General features: G+C 32.8%; 1 pseudogene; it reads left to right on the forward strand.

Moving 5' to 3' along the window:
* The first annotated feature begins 382 nt into the window (after positions 1-382).
* Positions 383-7,399, forward strand: LOC144961240 (protein phosphatase 1B-like; annotated as a pseudogene).
* Positions 7,400-9,692: the final 2,293 nt, after the last annotated feature.

Here is a 9,692-nt window from a genome sequence, read left to right on the forward strand (position 1 = left end):
GACTGCTATTTTCTGATTCCATCTGTCACCATGAAAAGGTCCCAATCATGCATTTCAATCAGTCAACCGTCATGAATAATTCCATTGCAAAACTTGTTGAATCTTAATTTATTTAAAAGATATATGTGGGTAAAAATTTCTCTTAATCCTGGACACCATATTTAACTTCTTAAAATTCCAATCTTGTATCAGCTAAAAAAAAAACCCCCAAAATTTTTTTTTAAAGGTTTTAAATTTTTCGTCTGATTTCAGAAATGCAGTTACTATAAATACTGGTAGATAAAACTAATTAGCCTTGTTATTCAGTTATTGCACACTGATTTTTTTAAATTTTTAAATTTTTTTTTAATTTTTTAATTTATATTTGTCAACAGAAGCTGATATGGGAGCATTTTTAGATAAGCCAAAGACTGAAAAGCATAATGAAGGTGGGGTTGGTAATAAGTTGCGCTATGGCCTCAGTAGTATGCAGGGATGGCGTGTGGAAATGGAGGATGCACATACTGCTGTCGTCAGAAATTCCTCACAACCATTTAAAAGATTGGTCTTTCTTCGCATTTTTTTGATGGCCATGCTGGGGCAAGGGTTTCTGCAATGTGTGCTGAGGAATGCTTGACCATATAACTGAAAATGAAGATTTAAAAGGGAAACCAGACATGACTGAGGGAACTGAAGTTCAACCTTCCAATTGAGGATGTACGATGGCGGCATCAAAACTGGCTTTTTAAGGTTAGATGAAAAAATGAGAAGCATGCCAAAAGGGTTGTCAGCGGAGAAGACAAAAGTGGTTCCACTGCTGTGTGCTCTATCGTGTCACCAAGACATTTTCTTTTTTGCCAACTGTGGAGATTCAAGAGCAGTTCTTTGTCGAAATGGGAGGTGTGCATTCGCAACCACAGATCATAAGCCAGTGAATCCTCTTGAAAAAGGAGCGTATTCAAAATGCTGGAGGTAGTGTTATGATTCAACGGTAAATGGTCGCTTGCTGTTTCAAGAGCCCTTGGGAGATTTTGAGTACAAAAAATGTTGAGGGCAAAGGGCCTTGCGAGCAACTTGTTTCACCTGAACCAGAAATTTTTTTGTTGAAGAGCGCAACACGGATGATCAATTCATGGTTTTTGGGTTGTGAGGCATATGGATGTTATGTCAAATGATGAACTCTGTGGTTTCATTTGAACATAAGGATGAAGGGATCCTCAAGTCTAGAAGAAATCTGTAATCAAGTTTGTCGACAATGTTTAAATAAGGTGAGGATGTCAAATTTTTTTTGTAATTTAGTTAACTGCTTATGGAAATTACTGGGAAAACTAAGTACAGACTGAAATTTGATTTGAAATTTTTGCTTTTCTTTTTATTTGAGTTGATCATAGGTGGGTGTTACATTGTTTAGATAGCATCAAGTGAACTCATATTCAGTGGATGGTCATGTTGACAAACTGCAACTGATTTTAATTAAAAATATCTTTATATTATTTCCTTCATTTTCTTTTTTATTCATTCCAAACTTCAACGAAAAGTTATATAAACTATCAACTTATTTAAAATCATTTGGGTTAAACATTTAGAAAATAATTGCCATGACACCCCCGGAAAAGTAAATGTACTTTTTGCTCTGTATTCTACAGATGCTTTCTGATTTCCATTCAATGTGTATGGATTGTGTTTCCCATTCTTTGTTTGCTATTATATAAAATTCACATCACTTCCATTTAGAATTTCCATTTCCATTTGTTGTTCTGTAAACTTTTTTCGACCCTGAACGGGTCCTTGAAGTTCTTATTGACTCATTTTGAATAATACTACGTCAGCATTAGAGTCTGTGGTTGGCATTATTGGGCTGTCACAAGGATTCTCATGTGCTTGAGTTTGGTTTATAAGCCATTTTTCCTTATATAACCTGGCATTTTATCAACTTCCCAAACCAATCACCAAGTCTTATAATTTTTAAAATTTCCTTATTCACCTTTGACCTGTTCATCTAGAAAAACAAATCTAGCATAAGTTAATGATCCGTGGCCATTATGTAGTTGCAACTTTTATAGTCGTGAGACTAATTACTTAACTTTTAAAAAATGTAAATTTTAATTTCACTTAGCACCTTAATATTGGTCAGTATTTTTGATAAGAGTGTTTATCTTTTGGAAAGTTCTTTGCAAGTAACCAGCATCCTGTCCAATTGCTGTATAAGAATAGGAATATTAGAAAACTGGGACAATCTCCAGCTACATATGGAACTTAAGTTCTGAAGGACTACTTTACTATATTGTTAATGGAGTTGTCAAAGTCAAACAAAATTTAATTGTCTTTCCATGTTCTCTGATTTGGGCATCCTCCATAATGCAGCAATGTGGTTCATGTGGTATGACAGTTCAGTTCAGCCTTCAGTTCAGAAGTTCCTGGTTTGAGTCCCACTCGAGTGATGCATAGTTGAGTCCTTGGAAAAGGTCTTTACTCACATTGTCATCGCTCTTGGGGATTGTAAAATTAGTACCTGGCCATTAACAGCGTTGTCTGTCTGAAAAATCGTAATATATTGCCTAACAGCGTCATGTCATGTCTTGTCCTACAAGCTTATTGTTGCTGTTGGTAGAGACCCCTTGTAAAGCGTTTATGTGGATATTGCGCTATATGAAAGCTCCAATGTTTTTGGGTTTTTGTATTGTTTAAAAGTACTTTATATTATTTTTGGAAGGAGTTCTTAAATGTGGTCTGTTTGCCGTTGCTTACCATTCCCCCCCCACCCCCCCTTTGGTTGGATAATTCTTGCTGTCACTTCTCTCAGCTTGTCCCATATAATGTATATTCTGTCCTCATTACAGTACAGCAGGAAGCGACTTGGTTCTTTCATTCTTTCCTTGATTTCTTCAACACTAACAACAGAAGACAGAAGAGTGTTTTAGGCTTTAACATTGAGTTTTCATCTTCATTTTCTTTGCTCTGGTTTAATCTAAATAGTGCATTAAACATTCTACTATAACAAACACTGGAGAAGGGGGTAGGGGTTGAGGGTAGGCTGTGTGGTTTTAAAAGTCTAACCTTTCTGCGTGCCAAAAAAAACCCCAAATACAAAACTTTTATGGGTTTATCTTTTTGTGAGATGATTTTTTTTACTTTCTATGCTATAAATAATATTGAGCTGGTGCTGGTGAAATTTGAATTTATATTCTTTAATAGTAAATTATCCTTTCGCAGCCATCAAATGGTAACTCATCGGGCCTTTGTGTTGCTTACACCATTTTACTTTTAAAAATTTACAATGGAAAATCATATGGCTTCAAAACATTTTTTTTTTTTCCAAAGTGTTTATACCATCAATGTTGTAATAACGTTTTTGTTTTTTTTATCTCATTGTATTTCAGGGCAGCAGAGATAACATGAGTATTGTATTAATAGCATTGAAGGAGCACCGTCCGTATCAGATGAAGCAGTCAGAAAAGATAAAGAACTAGATGACAAAATTGAGACAAAAGTCAAAGGTATTGTTATTTCAATAGGGAAATCTGTCATGAAAGAGATTCTTGAAAAATTTTCATAGCCTCCTTTTTAGCTTGTTCTGTGTAATTGCTTTGTGTAAAATACTTCCTCCTTTTTAGCCTGTTCTGTGTAATAACTTGGTGTAAACATCTCTCACAGCATGTCTTTCAGAACAAATTGCATCACGTGAATTTTCTTCCAATTTTCTATGAAAAACAGGCTATAAATTGAGTTGATATCTCTTGCTTTGGAGACAAGACAATCTGATTTGTCTTGATCCGTTGACAACATCTCAATGTTTATGAAAAACAATACTGATTCTAACTACAGTATTTGCTTTGTAATAGACTCGTTCATGGCTCTAATACCATGATTACACAAGTGATAAACTTGGCAGTTACAGTTATCCTGAAACAAACAAGCTCATAAAAAAGCAAATACAAATACATTGCTGGGAATGTTTTAAAAAAAAAAAAATTTAGGGGGGTTAGCGTTGTTTTTTTTTTTCTACGAGTGGAAATTTTATTTAATGTGCAGCTACTATTGACTCATTCAGGTACTTCAGCTGGGAAGGAAGACTTGCTATGCTGAGCTCCTAGCTATTTTCAGGACAGTTGCCTTTTTCAGTCTTTCTTTTACTCATGATAACCTCAAGAATTGGGATATCATGCGGTGTACATTGTACATTTTGTGGTAAAAGCTGTGCTGTGTTTTGTATTATCCATCATGTGTGAGATTATTAAGAAAAGACATAAGAACCCCAAATGACCTTTAAAATATGTTAATGTGATATTTTCAATCGTTTAAAAATTGATATCTTTTGTTTAGCTTTGAATTATAAGAAATAAGAAAAACTACTTCAATTCAAGTAAATTTTATTTTTCTTTTCCAAAAAATGCAGAAATTCTGAAAGGGAACCTCTAGAAAATCATGACTTTGATACGTGTTACATACTGTAGCAGAAGAATTACATGACCAGTTTCCTCCAGGAGGTGGATTCCAGAGCAAGTAAGTGAACTGTTTCAAAACTATAAGCATAACTTTTTTGAGTATTTAAATTGATGATTGAAAGGGGGTGATCTGATGGTCTGTGATTGGTTGTTTGCCCTTGAATCAGAGGATTATGTTATAAACTCTGTCCAGGCTGCAGGGTAAAAAAATTTTTAATGTCTTTTATTTTTTTGCAGTCCTGACTGAGAAGGAAACAGTCATATGTATAGTTTTGGGAGATGATATTTTCACATGTAAATCATCTGTTATAATGTACTGAATATTTTTTTTGTTATGTTTTTTAAAGCATTGACTGTATTCATCGTGTTGGGATCAGTGCTTGTGTCTGTATAAGTGGATATACATGTTCCCTATTTGAACCATTCCCCTTTGTCTTACTTATTGTCAATGGGGTTTTAATAAATCTAGACTTTTTTGACTATCCCATTTTCGATATTTCTATTGGCGCTAAAATTACTTAAACATGTGGCACGCGCTGTAAAGCCCTTAAAAATAAGCAAAAACATAAGTACACAATGTCTTTTTACTGGAGTCCAGTGTTCAGATAGTGGTTGGTCGATGTGTTTGCATAAAATTTGGTAAATTTTTGTCCCCTGATTGGCACTCCTCATTATTATTATTATTCCAATCTTCCCTTGGAATAGACCCTAGAGACAAATTTCCCCTCTGGGATGACTAAAGGAATTTATTTTATTTATTATCAATTTTTATTGATTTATTTATTTTTATTAAAGTTTTAAAACTAAATGTGAAGTATAGTATGTTCTGACTGAAGAGAAATTTGAAGTTCCTGTGTTACCATTAATCTTTGTTCACATTCCATAGATTGGTTTAGAAATGTGACCCTTAGCCTCAAAATTGCTTTCATTTGAAAGTGAACCAGATGCCAAAATAGAAAGCTGAGATCAAATTTATACTCTTAATTGAAGAGAATAAGTATATTTTCTTAACCTACAAACAACCAAGATTTCTCCTTTCTGCTCATTTGACTTTAAATTTCCTTTTTGAAAAATGTTTCACTCCGACATAACACCATTTGAGGCACAAAAAGGAAAAGTTAATGAGATGGTTGTGGGTTTTTAAAATGATCCTTGTATGATTTTTAAAAAAAGTAAACTCAAATAAAACCGTTTTAGTGCTATTTTAGACAGTTTTTTATGGTGCTTTTTAAAAAGTGAATTCTCATCACAATTTATATTAGAGTTGTTGATCATATTATTGATAGTATTTTGATTTTGTTTAATAGATAAGCTCTGTTCAAGTTTTGAATTTGATTGCTGTTCTTTTTGTTTGTTTTTTTACTTGAGAAATTAATGTTTTGTCTTACAGAAAATCTGTTATTGAAAGTGTTTACCAAAAACTCCGGCCATTTGAAGATCAAGATGTAAGTATTAATCCTTTGAAGTCTTTTTAAGTTAAGGGAAGGGAAGGCCTGGATGCTTCTTTTGGGCACCCAGCCATGTGGGTACCAAGGAAGGGACCAGTGGATATCACTGGCCGAGCTACAAGTGGGTCAGGAAATGTTGCATCCAGACTTTATCCTGGAGAACATAACTTTTTCTTTTGGATCATAATTGGCAAAACTCAGTTGCTTATTCAAGGAAGTTGAGATAATGAAATTCAATCTTGATGAAATTAATTTTAACCTTGTTTTATAACCTTTGAGGAGGCCAGGATCAAAGGGTTATAAGTCACATTTTTTTATTCAGAGAAAACTGCAATTTTGTGTCATTAATTTAGTGATTTAAAGAGGGTAATAAGTGTCTAATTTGCCTCATAGAACAAGACCAGAGTAGTTTAAAACTTCAATTTTTCTGATGATTTTAAGATGTCCATCAGATTACTTGAGAGTATTGATTTATTGTCTAGAGACTTAGTACTGTTGATCCCGTCTTTCTCGTTTATATACAAAGATTCATGCATTTTGAAATAAAAATGGAAAAGGCCCCTCTAGATAAAAAGGTTAGCTTTTTTAATGGAATTGTTCATAGTAGGTCTGGTTATAGTGTAATTAACACAGCTAGGTCTGCATTATCACATTTGATATTGGCTATGATCCCTTGGGGCACTTCATGAATGGAGTATGGAATTTGCACCCTAGTCGTTCTAAAAATATATCAGTATTGGATAATTCCATTGTTTTAGACTATCTGAGATCTCTCTCGTCCGGGCCAGTTGAATTTGTTATGATCGGAGCTAAATTTTTCTGTTCTGTGCTCTTGTGATCGGGCATCAATGCCAAACTTTTTTATGCAATGTCAATTGGTAAGGAATGTATGACTTTTGGGAGAATAAAGCCATATTTGCTTACACACAACTCCTCTTCAAACACTTGACACTTACATTTCATTCGTTTCGTGAAGACAGACATTTGTGGGAAGTAACATTTAAGAGCTTATTTGAATGTAATTAACCTTTTAGGATACAAATAGACTATTCATTAGCACCCTAAATTCTCATTCAATGGTTTCTAAGGAAACAAGGTAGATTCGTGTCATTCTTACTAAATCTTTATAATTGCCTAAATAGTAGAAACATTGTTTGGAGCATTGTTTGTTTTTAATGGGGTTATCTTTTCCATGAATGACTTGCTAATTTGGAATTCCCTCTATATCAAAGGAATGACAGCCATTCTTCATGTAACAACACTCGTTATTTTATTACATTGTCAATTATCGTTTCCTCTTTCAGATTGGTCTTATTTATTTTAAAACACTTGTCTTTGGTTGATTGAAGAGTTTTATAAAATCTTTTCGAGCTCATTTACAGCTCTATTTTAGCAGTATTTACAGTCCATATGGGTCACAATGTATCCGTTTTCTTACTTTATTTTCAGGACGATATGGCATGATTGACTGGCTTGTCTTTAAAAGTATATGGTGACAAGTTAGGCAGCAACAACGATGAAGTTAAATGGAAAGATGGACATTAAAATGGAATCAAAGATTGGTAGTAGAGCATAAGACCTTTCCATGAATCAAAACCTTAATGTTGTAGAGGTAGAAGAACCACAACATAAGTTCAATCTATACATTTGAAACAAAAGAATGATACAAAAATCCAGATACAACTAACCTGTTTATGTCATGTGGGCTTATCCTGGGTTTGGTTTAAGTTATCTTTTACTTTCATTAATCAAAAAAGAACGGAACAGAGAGTAGTAGTTCACCACAAAAAGGACTGATCTCATATGATAAAGAGAGTGCAAATACTCTGTATATTATTTGCAAGCCTACAAATCCTATACGAGCATCATATGTCAATTGAATGAAAATAAATAGCAACAAGAAAACCCATACAATTTGTCTGTTGTCTTGGGCAGGGTGGAGCTGTCTTCCACAGAAACCCACTTCATCCATTTCCTTTTGTTTTTAGTTTCATTGTTATATTTTCATCAAATTGTTTCTTAATTTAATTTTTTTTTTTAAATTCCATTTATTTTCTTCTCTTCTTTTTCATTGTAAAATTCATCCCTTTATGACTGAAGCGAATAATTCTGAATGATTTTTGAAAGTGTTTGAAAAGCTGTGGATGTTGCGTTTGTATAAAAGTCGTTAGTTGACAGTGTTGATTATATTATGATAAGGACTGATTTAAATGCTGATAATGTTAAAATAAAGGATAAATGATTTTTTTCACCTTTTTTTTTTTTACTCTTGAGTGCAAAGTATTCATAACTGTTAAAAAAGAAAATTGAATTGATAATTTTGTATGTAATGTCACATAGAATATATTATATTATCCTTTTTCAGCTGTTGTCTTTTAGTTTATATAAATGATACTTTACCGTAATTTCTTGAATATTATTATAGTTAAGAATGTCTTATGAATTTTGTATCTATTTGAGGTTTACCTAATGCACTCTAGTTCTGTGATTAAGGTAATCTTTTATGGTGATAGTAAGAAAGTAAAATCACTTTTCAGTCATTGGATATTGAATTACTGAATATTTAAATTGTATTTCAATGATATAACTCAGGTTGAACGTAACATTGTTTGATTTTTGAGTGCTTGAGCTTGTATTAGAATTTCTTGGGATCGTTAACTAGGTAATTAACTGTTGTTTATTATGATGAAAAGAATCAATTTATCCAACAATTCATTTATAATTAATCAAGCTATGTTTTTGTTCTGAACACTTATATGGATGGCTACATAAATTAAAGCATAGATGACTTGTTGGTTCATAATAATAAATAAATGTTTTGACTATTTTTGTATAAACTGTGTTATTTATCAAGTCATCAATCTTTTTTTTTTTTTCTTATTCCTTCTTTATAATTGTCCTTTAACACAGTTTAGGTAAATCATTCTTGGCTCTCATGATCTGCCTTCTTGTGCAACAACAACATAATAATAATTTTTTAAAAAGGAGACGAAGGGGAAAAAAATAGTTTACCTCATCTACTTAATCAGATTTTTTGTTGTTGTCGTCAATAATGAACGAATAGACGCTGAATGTAATCTAAAGTATAAATGAATTCTACTTCTATATAAATGATAGTTTCATCTTCTGTGATGTTGAGGGCAAATGGAGGAATCTGAGCTATATGGCTTATGTTTTCCTCTTTCATTCAACCAACTGTTAAAACTACCACAGATAATCTATGTTTTTGAACTGTTGATTTGATTTATAGCAATACATACATGAACTCAACTGTAGCTTGAATATTTCTTCACTTAATAAGTTAACGATTGTCATCTGGGATGTCTTGGGCCATTTATTGATTTATGTTCGTGAAAGCTTATTCATGGAAAAGTAATGTATTTTCTCTTATTTTAATGTCAAAATTGGCCGTAGTGATCCCAATGATGGTATATGACTGAATCCTTAGGTTATTCAGAATTTTGTAGTACCATTTCTCTGCTGAACATTTAGAAAGGGATTTGATTTCTAATGCAAATCAAATCTTGGTAATTATCATGATTCGAGCCTGTGTGTATTGTCAAGGATTAAAGAAAATTATAAAATCCAGTTCTAAATCATCATACTCATAACTTCTCTTTCTACTTAAGCTAGTACTTGCATGATGAGAAGATTTTCACACTCATACTAAAGGTAAAAACAAAGAGAAAGCGCTATATTCCAATATGAATTTTGCTATTTAAGTCTGTTTGGAGACTTTATTGAAAGCTACGGAAAATACCAATGCGGTACCAGATAGTAAGTGTATCGAGTGGGGTGATTCCAGTCTGATAAACAGTGA

The sequence above is a fragment of the Berghia stephanieae genome, unplaced genomic scaffold (genome assembly GCF_034508935.2).
Source record: "Berghia stephanieae isolate SIO BIC M18660-M18661 unplaced genomic scaffold, UCSD_Bste_1.3 scaffold1866, whole genome shotgun sequence".
NCBI lineage: Eukaryota > Metazoa > Mollusca > Gastropoda > Nudibranchia > Aeolidiidae > Berghia > Berghia stephanieae.